Below are 18,653 nucleotides of genomic sequence, written 5' to 3'. Positions count from 1 at the left end.
AATCTAGCAAGAGGGCTATCGATTTTATTTATCTTTTCAAAAAGCCAGCTTCTGGTTTTCCTGATTTTTAGTATAGTTCTCTTCTTCTCCATTTCATTCAGTTCTGCTTTGATCTTTGTTATTTCTTTTCTTCTATTAGGATTGGAAATTATTTGCTCTTCTTTTTCCAATTCCTTGAGCTTATTCATTAGGTTGTCAGTATCTAAGCTTTCTGTTTTTTGGATGTGAGTGTTAATTGCTATTAGTTTTCCTCTCAGGCAAGCTTTTGCTGTATCCCATAGGTTTTGGTAAGAGGTATCACCATTATCATTTTGTTTGAGAAGAAATTCTCGATTTCCCTCTGAATTTCTTCCTTTACCCAATAATTTTTCAATAATAGATTGTTTAGTTTCCATGATTTTGTGAGGGGTTGAGTGTTTTTATAGGAATTGAACTAATTTTATATCGTTATGGTCAGAGAAGATACAAGGTATAATTTCTATTTTCTTGAATTTTTTGAAATCTGATTTGCAGCCTAGGATGTGATCAATTTTGGAATAGGATCCATGGCTGCTGAAAAGAATGTAAATTCAAGTTTGTTTGGATGGAATGCTCTATAGAGATCTGTCAGACCTTTTTGATCAAGGGCTTTCTTCAGGTCCATTATTTCTTTGCTTATTTTCTGTTTGGAGGATCTATCCAGATCATTTAATGGGGTGTTGAAGTCCCCTGCTACTATGGTAGTGTTATGTAACAAGGTGTTTATATTAGACAAGGTTTGCTTTAAGTAATTGGGTGCTCCTGCTTAATACAAATTCTTTTCAAGTGTCCATGGAAAATTCACAGAGGCTATTTCCTGGACAAAATTCACAGAGACTATTTCCTGGACGTTAAGAAACTTAAAATAATTTAAAGTAGAGTATGTTCTCTAACTGTAATGAAATCAAGCTAGAAATCAAGAATAGAACAATAGGAAAATTCCCCAGGACATAACATGAACAAGCAAATGTTAATTGCATTTCGATATATTAACTAATGGAAACTGAAATTTTTTTTCAATTACCACTTGAAATCACTCCAAAAAATAAAAATAAAAAAACAATACTGAGATTTAAATCTTAGAAGAGTGACATTACCAAAATGGCATAATAGAAGCAAGCTGGCTTAATTCCCGTCAAAACAAAACCACAAACAAATATACAGGAGTGAGATTATCACCAGCAATATCACAGAATGAAAATGTGAGAATGAGACAGTTCCTGGGGCCACAGAGAAGTGAAAACATGCTGTGCAGATGGTAATAGAACCAGACTTTTATATTTAAAATACTTCTCAAATCTACTAGACACCAATCATGAAGAAATTTCTTCCCAGCTCCCAGTTACTACATAGGAAAAAGTGAGATTGGGGTAGCCTCAAACTTCCCCACTATTGGGGGCTCCCTGACAGGAGACCTGTCCTTGCCTGAAACCACTGGAAGCATCACAAGTGCCTGAACAAAGAAAAAATCTGGAGGACATCCAGAGACAAAAGGGGGAAGGAAGCAGGACAACCATCATTAGCCTAGGAAACTCTGTTCTGTACCTCAGCTGAAGGAGACTCTAAATCAAAGTAGCTGTTCAGCAGCAGCTCTAGAAGGTATATTCCACATGTCCCCTGGGCATGAACCAGCCTTCTATGCAGCCTTCTCACACTGCTGAGGTATCCCCTATAGGAACTCCCCCATCTAGGATGGTCAGTTCTGTGAACATTTGCTAGAACCAAGGCAAACTTGGGCTTAAGGCACCATCTAGTGTTAAAAAGAAAGCAATGACCTAGCAAAAATATATTCAACAGCTAAGTTGTAAAGACATCTCTAAGCAAACATTCCAAATAGAAATCAAAATAAGTCATAGAAGACTGGAATAAATAAACAATACTTCAGTGCAATGACATAGACATACAGCCACAAGAAACAACAGCAAACAGGGAACCATGACCTCCCTTGAACAAACAAAGCAAGGAACCAATGAGTGACTCTAACAAGAAACCAGTAGGCAAACTTTCTGATCAAGAATTCAAAACAGCAGCTTTAAAGAAACTTAGTAATATTCGAAAAAAGCTAGAAAAACAAGTTAGAATTTTATCAGATAAATTTAACAAAGAGATTGAAATAATAATAATAATGATGATCAAACAAAAATCCTGGAATGAAGAAGTATATTTACTGAACTGAAAAATTTATTAGAGGCTATCAATAGCAGAATGGGTCAAGCAATGGAAAGAATCAGTGAGCCCAAAGTGAAGACAGGCTAAGGGAAGATAAACTGGGAGAAGATGAAATCTTCCGAGAGGAAAAGAAAAAATAATGAAAAGGAATGATGAATACCTACAAGATATAGAAAATTACCTTGAAAGAGCAAATCTAAGATTTATTGCTGTTCAAGAGGGACCTGAGGAAAATCATGGGGGAAGAGAGCTTATTTAAAGAAATAATAACAGACAACTTTCTAAAACATATGAACAATATAAATATTCAGATACAGGAAGGTCAGAGATCACAAAACCACATAAGAATACCCCAAGATATGTAATGATCAAACTCTCAAAGGTCAATGACAAAGAGAAGATTTTAAAAGCAGCAAAAGAAAATAAGCAAATAACATATAAATGAGCTCCACTTTGTTGAGCAACAGGCTTCTCAACAGAAACCATGCAGGCCAGGAGGGAGTGGGACCACATATTCAAAGTGCTGAGAGGAAAAAACTACTATCCAAATATATCATGCCCTGCAAAGTTATTGCTCAGACAATAACTTTGGGAGAAATATAGTCTGTCTCAGACAAAAAAGAAGCTGAGAAAATCCATACCTGGCTTACAAGAAATGCTGAAAGAAGTTCTTCAATCTGAAAGAACAAAACACTAACATGCAAAAGAAAATATGTGAAAGTATAAAACATACTGGTAAAAGTAAGTACACAAACTCTCAGGACACTTTAAAACTGTAATTGTGGTATGCAATTCACTTGTAACTCCAATATAAAGGCAAGAAGACAAATCTATTAAAAATAATAATAACTATAGCAACATGTTAAGAGGTAGGCAGTATAAAAATATGAAAATTGATACTGCTAAAATTCAAAATGTGGGAGAAATGGAGTTAAAGTGTAGAGGTTTGTTAGTTTTTTCTTTGTTCATTTCTCTTCTTTGTGATCAAAGATAAATTGTCATCTGATTAAAAAAAAACTGGTTATGTCTATAATATGATCTTTGCAAGCTTCATGGTAACCACAAAGAAAAAAACTATAATAAATACACTAAAAATAAAATGCAACAAATTAAAACATACTGTCAATGCCAGAGAAAATCATTTGAAAACAACAAAAGAGAGTAATAAGGAAGAAAGGAAGAGAGGAGTTAAGAAACAGACAGAAAACAAGTAACAAAATGGCAGTAATAAGTCCTTCACTATCAATGATAACATTGAAATTAAATAGACTAAATTTTCTAATTAAAAGACATAGACTGGATGTATGGATAAGGAAACAAGACTCAACTATGTGCTACCTACAAGAAACTGGAACTACAAGAAACTCATCTCACATAGACTGAAAGTGAAGGAATGGAAAATGATATTTCATGCAAATGGGAGACAAAAAAAGACTAGGAGTAGCTATATTTGTGTCAGAAAAAAATAGGCTACAATTCAAAGACTGTGAAAAGAAACAAATAAAGTCACTACATTATGAAAAGAGGTCAATTCAGCAAGTGGATATAACAATTATAAATAATTATGAACCAAATACCAGCAAACACAAGTATTTAAAGTAAATATTAATAGACCTAAAGGGAGAGGTAGATTGCAATACAATAATAGGTGATGTTAACACTCCACTTTCAGTAATGGACAGATTATCAGACACAAAATTAACAAAGAAAATTGAAGTTAAACTAGACACTAGAACAAATGGGAATAATTGATATTACAGAACATTCATTTTACCCAATGGCTGCAGAAAACACATTCTTTTAATCAGCACATGAAATATTCTCCAGACCACATGTTGGATCACAAGACAAGTCTCAACAAATTCAAAAAAAGTCCAAATATTATTAAATATCTTTTTCTGACCACAATGGAATAAAACTAGAAATCAATAATAAGAAGAACTTCTAAAAGTACACAAACACAAGGAAATTAAACAATATGCTCCTGAATGACCAATGGGTCAAAGAATAAATTAAGAAGGATACTTAAAAATATCTATAAATAAATGAAAACAGAAATACCAACATACCAAAATCAATGACATACAGTAAGTAGTGCTTAGAGGGAAGTTTATAGCAATAAGTGCCTACATCAAAATGTAAAGGATGTCAAATAAACAACCTTATGATGCACCTCAAAGAATTAGAAAAGCAAAATAAATAAATAAATACCAAACAAAAACAAAAAACCCAAATGTATTATCATAGAAAGAAAGAAATAATAAAGATTAGAAGATAAATAAATGAAATTGAGACAGACATTCTGGAAATGAAAGACACATTTAGTGAATTACAAAAGACAGTGGAAAACTTCAAGAACAGAATGGATCATACAGAGGAAAGAATCTCAGAACTTGAAGATGATGCCTATATGCTAAACAAATTGGATGAAGAAAAAGAACACAGAAACAAGAGACAAAACCAAAACATAGAAGAAATGTGGATTATGTAAAGAAGCCAAATAAGAATCATAGGCATTCCAGAGAGAAAAGAAGAAAATACACAAGGCCTGGAAAACTTATTTCATGAAATACTGGAGGAAAATAAGCCTGCCGTGGCCAGAAATCTAGATATCCAGATACAAGAAGCACAGAGAACTCCTGGAAGACTCATGTGAAAAGGCAATCACCACATACTACGGAATTTGTTTGTTTTTTCCATAGTATTTCAACTTCTTTAGAGAATCTTTCATTCATTTTCTGTATTGTTCTTGTGGCTTCTTTATGTTGGGTTTCTATTTTCTCTTCAATTCCATTGAGTTTTCTTACAATCCATATTCAGAATTCTTCCCCTGTGAATTTAATCATATCGTGTAAGTTGGTATCTATTGACGGAGATCAAATGTTTTCTTTTGGGGGTGACTTTTCTCCCTGTGTTCTTTTGCTGATTCTTTCTTATCAGGCTATTTTGTCGAGAACTGGGGTTACTGGGTCTGCTTTATGGCCTTATCTCCAAGTCCCCAAATGGATGTTCCTTGACAGTGCTAGGGAGATGCACTCTGGTCCTGTATTGCCTTAGAGGTGTTTTAGCCTATTGGGTTCTCTCTGACCTATTGTCTTCACTTCTTGCCAAAGTAGATTGGTGAGTTTAGACCCTTTGCTTAAGCCCCTAGGTGCTGAATCCCTCCTGTGTGTGTGACTCCACTGCCCTCCAATAGTTTGAGATGAAAGGCACTGTGTTGAGCTATGGAGTTAACCTCTCTATTATTGCTTGTAGTTTGTATGGAGGAGTTGATTATCAAGGTATTCCAATGCCTTTGTGTTAGGCTCTAAATCTCCAAATAAGGTATACAAGTGCCCAATATTTGGGAAATGTCTTGTGACTTCCAAGGGTTACTTGAGCCCTGTTGCCACTTTAGGTGGGGTAAGGGAAATAGGTACCTGCAAGCCTGAGAGCATATACTTCTGTGGTTGCTTGATCTGCTGCTAGGGGATGACTGCTAATATGTTTTTTTGTTTTGTTTTTTTGAGACAGAGTTGCTGTCTTTTGAGTCACTCTGTTGCCTGGGCTAGAGGGCTGTGGAATCAGCCTAGCTCACAACAACTTTAGACTCCTGGGCTCAAGTAATCCTTCTGCCTCAGCCTTCCAAGTAGCTACAGGCATGTGCCACCATGCCCGGCTAATATTTTTAGTTGGCCAATTAATTTATTTCTATTTTTAGTAGATACAGGGTCTCGCTCTTGCTCAGGCTGGTTTCTAACTCATGATCCTGGATGATCCGCCTGCCTCAGCCTCCCAGAGCGCTAGAATTATAGACGTGAGCCACCACACCCGGCCATGGTCTGCTGATATGTAATTCAGGGCTCTTTGGCCACACTTGCAAGGCAGCTCCAGGTGGGAGGTGTTAGTTGGTATAATTGCTAAGGACTCTGGCCAGGATTTTCCTTCGCAGTTCACAAGCCCCAAAGCTGGCAGTGGTGAGCCCAAGTGTTATGTTCTTATCAGATAATCAAAACCAACCCACTAGACCAAATCAACCATCTTCCCCCTTTTGCTTTGTTCTAATGTCCCGCAGATTCACAACAGTCACCCTGAGAAAGCAACTTTTCTCCCTTCTCCATGCCTCCAAGGATGGAGTCTGCCCTGCCAGGTTTGCCTGAGACTGCTACTTGTCCCAGCCTAGAAAATGTCTTCTCTCATTTCTCCCCTCCTCCCAAAGTCAGGCCCCCAGGCTGGGGGAGGGGTGCTGCCTGAGGCTGCCACATATCTCAGCTTCTCTCGTTACTCCTCACCTTCAAAGGTGATGTTCATCCCAGTGGTGGGATAGACAAGGTCTGGCCAGGTGAGGAACACCACCTGATGCCACCGCACATCTCAGCCCAGAAAGCAGCATCTCCCCTTACTCTGCACCTCCAAGGGCAGCATTTGTCTGGTCAGAGTGAAATACAAGCGGCCAGGCCAGGGAGAGGAGCCTCACCCGAGGCCTCTGTGCATCTCAGCCAAGAAAGCAGCTTCTCTTGTTACTCCACCCTCCAAGGGTGGAGTTTATCTAGTTGGCACAAAGCACAAGCCTCCAGGCTGGGGCAGGAGCACCAACTGAGGCCACTGTGGGTGTCAGCCCAGAAAGCGGCTTCTCTATTTATTCCACACCTCCATGGGCGATGTTTGTCCTGACAGAGAGAAAAGGCAAGCAGCTGGGTTGGGGGATGAATGTTCTGAAAGTGGCTTCTCTCCTTACTCCTTTCTTCCAAGGGTGGGGCCTGCTCTGGTGGGCAGGGGCAGGGACTTTGCCTCAGACCATTGCCTGAGCTTGCCTTGCTGGGCTGGAGAAGCAGTGGTGTCCAGAACTGCAATGCACCACAGTGTTTCTAGGCTATGGACCCCTAAAATGGCAGCTGCCCACCCACAGAGACCCAGCAGTGGAGGTGACTGCATAGGGGATGGGGATAGTGGGTGCTGGGTTTAGCAGTCTGTCTCAGCTAGCTGCTGGCTATCCCCACTGCTTCCCTCCTGCAGACCCGGGAAGTGTCCACTCAGACCAGTCCCTACCCCACTCAGTGCAGACCTGGCACAGAGCACTGGAGAGTTCAAAATGTTTCCTGCTATTGTCTCTTCTCCACATAGCCTGTCATCCGGTGCCACAACTTCGCACTGACTCTAGGCACTTACCTGCCTGAGAAGATGTGGAGGTCAGTGGAGAAAGAGTCATCTTCCTGTGGGTCAGATCACACTGCCCTGGTCAACCCATGGGCGTGGCTAACCCATGCTCTATGCCCTATTGTATATCTCACACTCTCCAGATTTTGTAGTCAATTCTCCAATTCACTTATTTTTTTTTCCAGTACTGCTTGTGCCACACTGCCTCTATGCAGATTCACGATGCTGTTCTTGTGGGAGAGCAATCCACTCGTGTATAGCTGTCCACGTTCTTTGCCTCCTTCTTGGAGAGCAGACAGCAGGCCACAACTAATCTGCCATTTTCCTGGCCTCCCTCTACTCTTCATTATTTTAGGTATATCTTAACTTATTGTTAATTATAGTCACTTTGTTATGCTATCAAATATTTTTCATTCTATCTACCTATCTAATTATATTTTTTCACCCGTTAAACATCCCTACTTTATCTCCCCTCCCCACTAACTAGACTTCCAAGCCTCTAATAACTAATATTCTACTTTCTGTCTCTATAAGATCAACTGTTTTTAATATTTAGCTCCCACATATTAGTGAGAACATATGAGTGAGATTGTCTTTCTATGCTTGGCTTATTTCACTTGACATAATGTTCTCTAGTCCATCCATGTTGTTGTGAATGGCAGGATTTCATTCTTTTTTGTGGCTATATAATATTCCATTGTGCATATTTAACACAATTTTTCTTTATCCATTAATCCATTGACGGGCACTCAGATTGATTCCAAATTTTGGCTATTATGAATAGTGCTACAATAAACATGGGAGAGCAGATATCTTTTCAATATACTGAATTTCCTCTCCTTCAGATATATACCCAGTAGTGGGATTGCTGGGTCATATGGTAGTTCTCTTTTCAGTTTTTTGAGAAATCTACATACTGTTCTGTATTGTGGTTGCACTATACATTTCTACCAACAGTCTGTGAGGGTTCATCTTTCTCCACATCCTCACCAGCATTTGTTATTGCCTATCTTTTGGATAAAAGTCATTTAAACTGGGGTGAGATGATAACTCATTGTAGTCTTGATTTGCATTTCTCTGATGACTAAGGATGTTGGGCATTTTTCATATACTTTTTGGTCAGTCATATGTCTTCATTTGAGAAATGTCTATTCAGATCCTTTGCATATTTTTTTTTTAAATTGGATTGCTTAATTTTTTTCTATTGAGTTTTTGGAGCTCTTTATTATTTTGGTTATTAATTCCTGGTCAGATGGGTGGTTTGCAATTATATTTTCTAAATTGTGGGTTGTCTCTTCACTTTGTTGATTGTTTCCTTTGTTCTGAAGAAACTTTGTAGCTTGATGTGATTCCATCTGTCCAATTTTGCTTTGGCTGCCTGTGTGTTGGAGTTGTTACTCAAGAAATTCTTGCCCGGATCAATGTCCTGAAGTGTTTTCCTGATGTTTTCTTTTAGTAGTTTTATAGTTTCAGGTCTTAGATTTAAGTTTTAAATCCATTTTGTTTAGATTCTTTGTATTTGACAAGAGATGGGGGTCTAGTTTCATTCTTTTGCATATGGATATACAGTTTTCCCGGCACCATTTATTGAAGAGACTGTCCTTTCCCCACTATATGTTCTTAGTAACTTTGTTGAAGGTAAGTTCACTATAGATGTGTGGATTTATTTCTGGGTTCTCTATTCTGTTTCATTGCTTTATATGTCTGTTTTTATGCCAGGACCATACTATCTTATTTACTATAGCTCAGTAGTATAATTTGAAGTCAAGTAATGTGGTTCCTCCAGTTCTGTTCTTTATGCTTAAGTTGGATATAGGTATTCTGGGTAATCTGTGGTTCCACGTAAATGTTGGGTTGTTTTTTTCTTTTTCTGTTCTTCACAGAACATTCTTCATGTCAGTGATATTTTAATGGGGATTTCGTTGAACCGCTTTGGGTAGTATGAACATTTTAACAACATTGATTCTTCCAATCCATGAGCATGGAATAGTTTTATATTTTTTGTATCCTATTCAATGTCATTCATCAATGTTTTATAGTTTTCATTATAGAGATCTTTCATTTCTTTGGTTAAATTTATTCTTAGTTATTTTATTTCATTTGTAACTGTTGTAATGGGATTATTTTCTTGGTTCTTAGTTTTTAGATTATTTACAGTTGGCGTATAGAAATGTTACTGATTTTTGTATGTTTATTTTGTATCCTACAAATTTACGTATCAATTCTAGTAGTTTTCTGGGGGAGTATTTAGGTTTATATAAATATAAGATCATATTTTCTACAAAGAAGGGTGAGTTGACCTCTTTCTTTCCAATCTAAATGTCCTTTATTTCTCTCTCTTTTCTGATTACAGTAGCTCTGTTGAATAACAGTGGTACAATGGTGAAAGTGGGCATCCTTGTCTTGTTCCGGATCACAGAGGAAAGGCTTTCAATTTTTCCCATTCAATATGATATTAGCTCTGGATCTGTCATAAATGGCTTTTATCATGTTCAGGTAAGTTCCTGCAATATCCAGTTTTTTGGAGAGTTTTTGTAATGAAAGGATGTTGAATTCTATTGTTTCTTCAGCATCAATTGAAATGATCATAAGCTTTTTGTCATTGTTCTATTGACATGATGTGTCACATTGATAGATTTTCATGTGTTGAACCATCCTTGCCTCCCTGGGATGAATCCCACTTGATCATTATGAATAATCTTTTTAATCTGTTGTTAAATTTGGTTTGCTAGTATTTTGTTGAAGATATTTTGTTGAAGTATTTTGTTGTGTCTATGTTAATAAGAATTATTGGTCTACCATTTTGTTTTTGATGTGTTTTGTCTGGTATTAGTATCAGAGTGGTATAGGCCACAGTGAATGAGTTTGGTAGTTTTCCCTTCTCCTAACTTTTTTGGAATACTGTAAGTAGGATAGGTATTAGCTCTTTGAATACTTGGTAGAATTCAGCAAGAAAGGAAGCCATCGGGTCCTAGGTTTTTCTCTGATGGGAGACTTTTTATTATTGCTTCTATCTCATTACTTGCAATTGGTTTATTTAAATTTTGGATTTCTTCCTGGTTCAATCTTGGTAAGTTGTATGTGTCTAGAAATTTATCCACTTCTAGGGTTTCCAATGTATTGGCACATAGTGCTCATAGTAGTCTTTTTATTTTTTTATTTTAGCATATTATGGGGGTACAAGTATTAAGGTTACTTATATTGCCCATGTCCCTCTTCCCCCTCGAGTAAGAGCTTCAAGTATGTCCATCCTCCAAACGTTGCACATCTTACTCATAGTGGTTGTATATACCCATCCGCTCCTCCCCCCTCCCACCCTCCCGACACCCAATAAATGTTACTCCTATATGTCCACTTAGGTGTTGATCTGTTAATACCAGTTTGCTGGTGAGTACATGTGGTGCTTGTACTTCCATTCTTGAGATACATCACTTAGTAGAATGGGCTCCAGCTCTATCCAGGAATATACAAGAGGTACTATATCACCATTGTTTCTTAAAGCTGAGTAGTATTCCATGGTATACATATACCACATTTTATTAATCCACTCATGAATTGATGGGCACTTGGGTTGTTTCCACAGCTTTGAATTGTGAATTGTGCTGCTATAAACATTTGAGTGCATGTGTCTTTTTCATAAAATGACTTTTGATCTTTTAGGTAGATGACCAGTAGTGGAATTGCTGGATCAAATGGTAGATCTACTTGTATCGCTTTGAGGTATCTCCATATTGCTTTCCACAGAGGTTGAATTAGTTTGCAGTCCCACCAGCAGTGTAGGAGTGTCCCTCTTTCTCTGCATCCACGCCAGCATTTGTTGTTTGGGGACTTTTTGATAAAGGCCATTCTCACTGGAGTTAAGTGATATCTCATTGTGGTTTTGATTTGAATTTCTCTGATGATTAGAGATGTTGAACATTTTTTCATGTTTGTTGGCCATTATTCTGTCTTCTTTAGAGAAGTTTCTGTTCATGTCCTTTGCCCATTTTTTGATAGGGTTTGATTTTTCTCACTGATTTTCCTGAGTTCTAATTAGATTCTAGTTATCAGCCCCTTATCAGATGTGTAGCTTACAAAAATTTTCTACCATTCTATGGGTTATCTGTTTGCTCTCTTGACTGTTTCTTTGGCTGTGCAAAAGCTTTTTAATTTCATTAGGTCCCATTTGTTTATTTTTGTTGCTGTTGTAATTGCCTTTGGGGTCTTCTTCATAAATTCTTTGCCTAGGCCAATGTCTAGAAGAGTATTTCCAACATTTTCCTCTAGAATTCTAATAGTTTCACACCTAAGTTTCAAGTCTGTTACCAAGCATGAGTTGATTTTTGTGAGAGGTGAAAGGTGTGGGTCTTGTTTCAGTCTTCTACATGTGGCTATCCAGTTTTCCCAGCAGCATTTATTAGTCTTTAATGATCATTTGGATTTCTGGATAGTCAGTTGTAATGTCTCCTTTTTCATCTCTGATTTTATTTATTTAGGTTTTCTCCCTTTTTTCTTAGTCTGAATAGAGGTGTGCCTATTTTGTTTATCTTAAAAAAATAGTTTCATTTCATTGATCTTTTATATTGATTTTTTCTTTCAATTTCACTTATTTTTGTTCAGATCTTTATTATTTCATTTCTTCTACTAATTTAGGCTTTGGTTTCTCTTATTTTTCTACTTTGAGTTACATCATTACATCATTTTTTTTTATGTTTTCTGGCTTTTTGATGTAGGCAATTATTGCTATAAACTTTCCTATTATTGCTTTTGCTGTATCCTATAGGCTTTGATATGTTATGTTTTTATTTTTATTTTCTTTTGAGAAATTTTTAAATTTCCTTCTTAATATCTTCATTGACCCACTGGTCATTCAGGAGCACATTGTTTAGTTTCCATGTGTATATATAGTTTCCAAAGTTCTTCTAATTATTGGTCTCTAGTTTTATTCCATAGTGATCAGAGAAAATATTTGGTATGATTTCAAATTTTTGAATTTTTTAAGACTTGTTTTGTGGCCCAATATGTGGTTTACCTTTGAGAATGATCCATGAGTTCAGGAGAAGATCATGTATTCTGCAGCTGTTGAATGAAATGTTCCATAAATATTTATTAGGTCCATTTGGTCTATAGTGCAGATTAAGTCCAATATTTCTTTGTTGATTTTCCATCTGGATGATCTGTCCAATGCTGAAAGTGGAATGTTGAGGTCTCCAACAATTATTGTATTGGGGTCTATCTCTCTCTTTAGCTATGATAATATTTACTTTACATATCTGAGTGCTTCAGTATAGAGTGCATGTATAGTTAGAACTGTTATATCCTTTTGCTCAATTGACCCATTCATCATTACATAATGACTTTTTTGTCTTTTTTAAAAGTTTTTGTCTTGAAATCTATTTTTTCTGATAGAAATATAAGCACATCTGCTCTTTTTTGGTTTCCATTTGCATAGAATATCTTTTCCCATCCCTTTATTTTTAGTGTATAGGTGTCTTTTTAGGTATAGTGTGTTTCATATAGACAACATATCATTGAGACTAGTTTTTTTAATCCAGTCAGTCACTCTATGTTTTTTGATTGGAAAGTTAGTCCATTCACATTCAATGTTATTACTGATAGGTAAGGACTTACTATTGCCATGTTGTTATTTTATTTCTAGTTGCCTTGTGGTCCTCATTTTCTTCCATCCTTCCATCCTATTTTCCTTTGCTAAAAGTGATTTTCTCTATAGTGTGTTTCCATTTCTTGCTTTTTATTTATTGTGTACCTGTTGTATGTTTTTTTCTTTGAGGTTACCATGAAGATTACCATAAATATTTTATAACCAATTATTTTAAACATACAACATTGTTTACAAACAAACAAATTAACAAGCAAAGAGAAATCTAATAGAAATTATACACTTTAACTCCATTCCCCTCCCCTGCTTTTTAACATTTACCATGCTGTTTTAGTTACTACAGCTTTGTAGTATATTTTGAAGTTTGGTAGTGTGATATCTTCAGTTTTGTTCTTTTTTGTTCAGGATTACATTGGCTATTCAGGGTTATTTTTGGTTTCAAAAAAATTTGAGCATTTTTTTTCTATTTCTGAGAAGAATGTCACTGGTATTTTGGTAGATATTGCACTGAATCTATAAATTTCTTCAGGTACTATGGTCATTTTAACGATATTCATTATTCCAATCCATCAGCATGGATGTCTTTCCATTTGTTTATATTTTCAATGTTTTCATCAGTGTTTTATAGTTTGCCTTATAGAGATCTTCCACCTCCTTGGTAAAATTTATTCCTGGATATTTTTTATATGTTTTTTGTAGCTATTGTAAATGAGATTTCCTTCCTGATTTCTTTTTCAGCTAGTTTGTTGATGTAACAAAAACAGTACTGACTTTCGTATACATATTTTGTTTCCTGCAACTTTACTGAATTCATTTATCAGTTCTAAGAGTTTTTTAATGGAGTCTTTAGGTTTTTTTATATATGAGATCATATCATCTGCAAACAAGTACAATTGGATTTTTCTCCTTTCAATGGTGGATGCCCTTTATTTCTTTCTTTTGCCTAATTTCCCTGGCTAGAACTTCCAGTACTATGTTGAATAAGAGTCATGAGAGTGGACATCCTTGTCTTGCCCAGTTCTTACAGGAAAAGCTTTCAGCTTTCCTCCATTCAGTATTATGTGACCTGTGGCTTTGTCATATCTGGCCTTTATTGTGTAGAGGTACTTTCCTTCTATATCTAATTTATTGACAGTTTTTAAAAATGAAAAGATGTTAAGTTTTATCGAATGCTTTTTCTGAATTTATTGAGATGATCATATGTTTGTCCTTCCTTCTATTGATGTAAGGTATAATGTTTATTGATTTGTATATGTTGAACCACTGTTGCATCCCTGGTATAAATCCCACTTGATCATAGTATATTATCTTTTTGATGTATTGTTGGGTGATCTTATTTTAACTTAATTACCTCTTTAAAGACCCTATATCTATATACAATCACAATCTCAGATACCAGGGATTTGTACTTCAACATGTGAATTTTGAGGGGTAAGCAGGGACACAATTAGTCCATACCAGATAGCATTATTGAAATTTTGTTTTCTGTACTTATATTATTTATGTCAACCATTAACTTAATTCCAGCTATTATGAACATAACTTTTCATCTCATCTTCTGCTCATATTTCCTCTCTTAATAGAGGCAATGCCAATTATATTTGGCTAAGCGTTTTATGCTTATTGTTTTATTTTTGTTTTTACTTTTTAAGAGACACTATCTCCAAATAACTTCACATTCTGAAGTACTGAGGATTAGGAACTAACATATAAATTTGGGGGAAAACAATGCAATCAATAACAGATGTAGACATATTTGGGGAGTCATCATTCAGACTACCACAGCGTATGTCCGCATGGTGGAAGAACTTAGTGACATTATAATTGTAAAGATAGAGACCAGGTGTATTGGAGACTCAGACTAGGTTACATATTTGAGAACACTAGGGCCAGCTTAAATTTGATAAAATATCACAGGAAAACGTGGTTATAACTGGTTATAACTGCTGTTCCCTCATTTCCAAAGTATCTTCACCCTGCAATAGCAGAATCACACTGTTTTGAGAAGAATTGGCATGGGTTTTCCCCATGGACAGCAGATGGGTGGTGCTTCCCAATGACACAAGAGCACCTGTGTTGATGAAAATATGTTTTTTAGTGGTTAGGGTATCCTTATGTTCCTAGGACATATGGAAACAGAGTTTATTAAGCAGTAGCCTCAGGTGACTACCTTGATAAAAAGAAATATATAGTATATATGAAAAGAGTATTTTTTGTGTGTGGGAAATGTAGGAAAAGTAGCATGTTAATGTTAATTGATACTTGATGTAATAGACATTGTATTAATCTGTCTGCCATTGCTATATGGTGGAAAACAGAATTTATAACTTCACTAAATGAAACATGTAACATGAAAACAGATATTTTGGGAAAACAACCTAAATATCCAAATCAATATAAGAATACAGACTGATTAAACAGAAAAAAAAAATTATTTTGGAAAACTTATATATGGAATGTCTTTATTAGCACATTGAAAAGGTGCAATTAACAGTGGATGGTGGAGTAAAAAGAATAATTCAATTGGTAAATAAATATAAGAATACTTGTTAGGGTTATGCTCATCATTAATGTATTATTTTAAGAAAATTTAAACTTATTTTTGGATGGTATACCTTCTGATGGCTGCTGGAATCACAGTAAGTCTGCTTTTGTGCACAAAAGATTGCAGAGTTTGCTTTGTAAGAATTATAATAATATTCCTAAGAAATATATTGCAAAGAAGTATTAAAATGTGATTAACAATCATATCAGAATATGATGATGAAATATGATCTCATAGCAAATGTTGGAGAATCAAATATTTCTAGTCACAATTTTTTAGAGCACAGGAGAAAATATCCTAGATATATATGAGATAGAGGACTCTGTGAAATACCATCTATTGAGTCACGTTTAAGAGATTTGGCAGGAATTTTTTCCCCACTTTCAGGCAAAGTCACAGGAAATTGTATGGTTTTTCCTATTTTTCAGAGTAGCTTCAGTCATTCAATAAATATTTATTGTCTCAATGTGTTATAGGTGATAATGGAATAACAAAAGAAAAAAATAAATATTTATTATCTTCTTATGCTAAGGACTATGAGTCATTCTGATGCTAAAGAGAAGTAATAGAAATTATGTTTTCTACATACGTATCTGTGTATAGTGTGATAGAAATTTATCTAACCTTTTTTATAAACACAAATAGCAACATATTATACACAACTTTGTGAAAGTTTTTTTTAAAGTTGATTTCAATGAATCAGAAGATAATAGCCTATCTATTGCTTCTCATAGATGGCATAGAATTATTTTGTATTAATTTGTGATGATATGCTTATCAAGAACATTTTAACTGTAGTTTAATGCATTTGTTCCTTTCCAAATAAGCTTGAATAAGTGAACAACTTTATAGTTTATTTTCTTATAGTGCAATAATATATGAATGATAAAATATATGTGGAAATTTAAATTTTTGAAAAATATTGCCAATATTACTTTTTTCCAACAGTTATGGAAAGTACATGTGTTCTCACAGATTTGTCAATACTCTTGTCTCAAATATTTTGATCACATCTATTTTTAAACATAAAGAACCACATGCATTTTGTTCCTGTAAACTGCCTTTTCATATTTACCCAATTTTCTATAGGACTATTGATATTTGTCTTATTAATTTGTAATATTTCTTTATATATAAGAGCAAGCCATTTTTGACATACTTGTATAATATTTTTCCACTAGTCTCTTGATTTCATTTATTAATTTTACATCTTTATATAAAACTATCTCACTTTTATATAGACATAAATTAATGTGTTATTTGACCTTTTTGAACATTGGATCTTGCTTAATAAATGTTTCCAAGGAACACTGATAATATTTTTAATATGTCATGTCACTTCATAAGCAGCAATTTTTGTTGGGAGATAACTAAAAAATGCTGAGATTTGTGGGAAAATACAGGCATGACACATTACAGGGAAAATGTACAAAGAGTTCCTGGAGTCATCAGAAGATACTTTCGCTAATACAATTATTTTGATTAATGCCATCAGCAAAGATCTGAAGATGGTAAATTTTAGAAAACTTTTAACTCTTAATATATGTTTTTTTTCCATATAGGAGCTTTCAAAGTAGCAAAACAAACTCAAAAAAGGAAAATTATAGATTTGAATTATTTACCCTGGAGTAGCTCAGAAGTTTTCCACTGGATGATTACAGTAAGTCCTCCAGTGCTCAGACACTAAGCCTTTTTCACAATGTGGGTTGACAGTTATGCTTTCATTATAGGTATTTTGAGCTCAGTGTTAGAACATAAAGTGTTTAAAATCTCTATTCCAATATTCCAAGTTGTGTTTCATAAGAATTATCTATTGGAGAAAAATTTGCCTTGTTTGCCAGTCAATGTATAACCAAGCACTGAGAAAAAAATCAATTCCTTAAGTGGTATAACCTGCCATAAGCATGGATATTTGCATATTTGTATGTAACTTTGGCACTCTGTAAGATTAATTAGGCTTCCACCAGTTGTGTTGTTATAATAAAATGGAGTGAAGTGGGGAAGATTATTGGCTGATAAGTTTAGAAACACAAAGATGCAAAGGGGTTATAAGGAACGAGAGAAACTTCCATAAAATAATGATTATAACATTTAATTGCTTTTTATTATGGAATTAAATTTCATATTTAATTCATATAATAACATGAATTATTATATGCCTAACATATAACAACATGAATCTAGGCTACTAAAGACTGGGTATTAAGAGTAGACGTCTAATAATGAACCGTCCCAAAACCCGACCTTGTTCTGAAGAATTCATGATCTTCCAAATTGTGAAAAACCCACCTCCTGAAAAATAGATGCATTTATATTTCTAGTTAGTTAATAAAACTATGAATACAATTTATAAATCTAAAAGCATACAAATAAATTATATTTTCTAATTATACCATTTGCAACATATTTATAGCTCTACCTGAAAATTATATTTGGCAACGTATATAAGAAAATGCATTGTGTTGGGCAGTCTGACAACATCAATGAATAGTTATTTACCTTAATTGAGAGTTATACCTATTTAAAAATTATCAAACAGTGCTTTAGCCACAATATTGTATGGAATAAATAAAGGATGATTTCTAAATATATCATGCACCACATAACAATATTTGTTCAATGAAGAACCACATATATGACAGTGGTTCTCTAAAATTATAATAGCATATTTTTACTATGCTTTCTCTATGTTTAGATATGTTCAGTTACACAAATATTTACTACTGTGTCATAATTCAGTACGGTAATGTACTGCACAAGTTTGTAGCCTAGGTGTGTAAGGTTGTATCAAGTACACTCTATGATTTCCACATAATGATGAAATCACCTAACAATGTATTTCTCAGATTGTATCCTCATAGTTTAGCAACACATGACTGTATTATTATTTTAATTCAAATAAAAAACGTTAAGACCCATGGTAGCATCCTTCCTACCCCTGCATACAATGTTTGGTTTAGTGGAGGAAGGAGACTTTGTGATTGTCCAGCTGACACTAAAACTGAGTGATATTTGGCAATTCAAGGCCCCTACGTCTTAGAGTCAGTCCATGAAATGATGGCCTGAAATTTGAAACCACTACAGTTTTCTCTAACTCTAAAATGCTGAGATTTAAATGTATAATATTCATTTATTAATTGATAGTTTAATATTTTCCAGAAAGGTAATATTGCATAGTAAAAAAAG

This window comes from Microcebus murinus, chromosome 5 (assembly GCF_040939455.1).
Source record: "Microcebus murinus isolate Inina chromosome 5, M.murinus_Inina_mat1.0, whole genome shotgun sequence".
NCBI classification, from domain to species: Eukaryota; Metazoa; Chordata; class Mammalia; order Primates; family Cheirogaleidae; genus Microcebus; species Microcebus murinus.
This window is presented reverse-complemented; position numbering follows the sequence as displayed.